Here is a 3498-nt window from a genome sequence, read left to right as displayed (position 1 = left end):
GCCGTGGGCTGCACATCACTGCCGCCCGCCCCGGGGAGGGGGAGGGAGAGGAGGGGGAGGGGGGTAGAAGGAGAGAAAGGCGGAGGGTGAGAGAGAAGGGGAGAAGGAATGGGGAGGGATGAGATGGAGAGCTGTGGAGGAGGGAGAATAGGGAGGGAGGGGAGAGGGGGACCCATTGGAAAGGGAGGGAAAAGGAGGAAAGGGGAGAAACAGGAATAAGGGAGGAACGAGATGGGAGAGGGGTGAGGGAGGGAGAGAGGAGAGTGGGACGGAGGGGAGATTGAGGGGGGGGGTGAGAAAAGGGGGGATATTGGAAAGGGAGGAAAAAGGTGAGTGCAGGAAGGGGAAGGGAGAGAGAAAAAATGAATGGGAAGGTTGAGTTGGGGAGGAGAACATGGAGAGAAAGTATAGAGTGAGTAGGAAAGAACTGCAGATGCTGGTTTAAATTGAAGGTAGACACAAAATGCTGGAGTAACTCAGTGGGTGAGGCAGCATCTCTGGACAGAAGGAATGGGCGATGTTTCAGGTCGAGACTGATATCAGGGGAGGGAAGTTAGAGAAGTCAATGTTCATGCCGCTGGGGTGTAAACTACCCAAGCGAAATATGAGGTTCTGTTTCCCCAATTTGCGCTGGGCCTCACTCTGGCAATGGAGGAGGCCTAGGACAGAAAGGTCAGATTGGGAATGGGAGTGCTGAGCCACGGGAGATCAGGTAGGTTAAGATGGACTGAGCGGAGGTGTTCAGTGAAACAATCGCCGAGCCTGCGCTTGGTCTCGCCGCTGTTGAGAAATTGTCACCAGAAACAGTGGATCCAGTAGATGAGGTTGGAGCAGGTGGAAGTGAACCTCTGCCTCACCTGGAAAGTCTGGGTCCCTGGATGGAGTCGAGGGGGGAGGTAAAGGGACAGGTGTGGCATCCTATGGTTGTAGGGGAAAGTACCTGGGGAGGGGGTGATTTGTGTGGGAAGGGACGAGTTGACCAGGGAGTTTCGGAGGGAACTGCGGAACCCGTTGGAGATGGCGAAAATGTTGGAGGATTATGTGCTGTATGCGACGGCTGATGGGGTGGAAGGTGAGGACAAGGGGGACTCTGTCCTTGTTATGAATGGGGGGAGGGGGAGTAAGAGCGGAGCTGCGGGATATCGAGGAGATCCTAGTGAGAGCCTCATCTATAATGGAAGAGGGGAACCCCCGTTTCCGACAGAATGAGGACATCTCTGATGCCCTGGTATGGAACACCTCATCCTGGGCGCAGATGCGGCATAGACGGAGTGATTGGGCGTAGGGGATAGAGTGTTTACAGGTAGCAGGGTGGGAAGAAGTGTAGTCAATATAGCTATGGGATTCAGTAGGTTTGTAGTAGATGTCAGTCAATAGTCTGTTTCCTGTGATGGAGACGGTGAGATCTAGAAAGGGTAAGGAGATGTTGGTGATGGTCCAAGTGAATTTGAGTGCAGGATGGAAATTAGTGGTGAAGTTGATGCATGGGTGCAGGAGGTAGCACCAATGCAGTCATCAATGTAGCGGAGATAGAGTTCGGGGATAGGCCAGTGTACGCTTGGAACAGGAATTGTTCGACGTACCCGACAAAGAGGCAGGCATAGCTTGGGCCCATGCGAGTGCCCATAGCTACGCCTTCGATTTGGAGGAATTCGGAGGAGTCGAAGGAGAAGTTGTTGAGGGTAAGGACCATCTCTGCTAGGTGGAGAGTATTGGTGGATGGAAATTGGCTGGTTCTGGTCGAGGAAGAAACAGAGGGCTTTAAGACCCTCCTGGTGGGGGATAGAAATGTAGAGTGACTGGACATCCATGGTAAAGATGAGGGAATGGGGGTCTGGAAAACGGAAGTCATTGAGACGAAGAGCGAGTGATGTGTCTTGGATATAGGTAGGGAGGGACTGGACCAGGGGGGATAGGAAGGAGTGAGTGAGTTGCGTGGGGAGCGAGGGGAGGAGAAGTGCAAAGGGAGGATAAAAGGGGCGTGGAAGGGAGAGGGAGGGAAGCGGAACGGAGAAGAGAAAATCAGGGGAGGAAGAGTTGGGGAGAGATGTGGAGCAGGGAGAATATGGAGAAAGAGGGTGAGGGGGAGATGAGAGTGAGTTGGGTGGAGAGAGTGAGGGGAGAGGAAAGTGGTAAGTTGGGCAAAATGCATTCATAAGAGGAGAGGGGAGAACAGGTTCACAAGGAACAGGGAAAGCAAGTGGAGGAGAAAGGTGAAGGAATGTGAAATTGGAGGAGCATCACCTCAGTACAACCCAACAGTATTAATATTGACCTCCAATTTCAAGTAACCCTTGCTTTCCCTCTCTCTCTGTCCCTCTCCCATCCTAGTTCTACTAGTTTCACTGTCCTGATTTATCTTACTGTTAGTATACCTCGTTGTCACCTGTCCCCTATCCAACAATGAATCATTGTAGATTTCCTCGATCATCGTCTGCTTTGATCTGTCGCCTTCACACCTTACATGTTTATTGTATCCTTCCATATCTCTCTCCCGACCCAAACTGATGAAGAGCCTCGACCTGAAACGTCACCCATTCCTTCTCTCCAGAGATGCTGTCTGTCCTACTGAGTTACTCCAGCATTTTGTGTCATTCTTCAGTGTAAACCAGCATCTGCAGTTCCTTCCTACACACTCTGCCTTTCTCTCTACAGTAAATTAAATCACACTAAAAATACTATATTATTTTAGAAGAGGGAATGAGCATTGTTTGGTTTTATTTCAGTTTAGTAGAATTTCTCAACTTTTCCTTCCATACTTCTTCAGGTGGGAATTAAAACTTGAAACATTGATGCATTTCCTCCCTCTAGTGGTCATGAATGTTTTTTCTTTTCCGTGGATTCACTGAAAGCATTCAGTTTGAAGCTTTGTACTCGTGTGAATAATTTATACAAGTATGAACACAGATAGCTGTACTACTGAACCATACCGATTCTGGATTGATGTCCTGAACATAGAATTTGAGCCCAGATTATGGGCTGACTGATAGATACTTCATGGTGTATTTTTTGGAGTCAGGTCATCTCGTGGAATTGTTAGTTTAGTTTAGTTTTCTTAGTTTAGTTTGGTTCAGTTTAATCATAGTCATAGCGTGGAAACAGGCCCTTCAGCCAAACTTGCCCACACCAGCCAACATGTCCCATCTACACTAGTCCCACCTGCTTGCATTTGGCCCATATCCCTCCAAACTGTCCTATCCATGTACCTGTCTGTTTCTTAAACATTGGGATAGTCTCTGCCTCAACGATCTCCTCCGGCAGCTTGTTCCATACACCCACCACCCTTTGTGTGAAAATGTTACCCCTCAGATTCCTATGAAATCTATTCCCCATCACCTTAAACCTATCTCCTTTGGTCCTCGATTCACCTACTCTGGGCAAGAGACTCTGTGCATCTAAGGAATAGAGTCCCAGCCTACTCAACTATAGAGTCCCCCCACCCACTATAGCTCAGGCACTCTAGTCCTGGCAACATCCTCGTAAATCTTCTCTGTACCT

This window comes from Amblyraja radiata, chromosome 5 (genome assembly GCF_010909765.2).
Source record: "Amblyraja radiata isolate CabotCenter1 chromosome 5, sAmbRad1.1.pri, whole genome shotgun sequence".
Lineage (NCBI taxonomy): Eukaryota > Metazoa > Chordata > Chondrichthyes > Rajiformes > Rajidae > Amblyraja > Amblyraja radiata.
The sequence above is the reverse complement of the archived record's forward strand: the minus strand, read 5'-3'. Positions refer to the sequence as shown.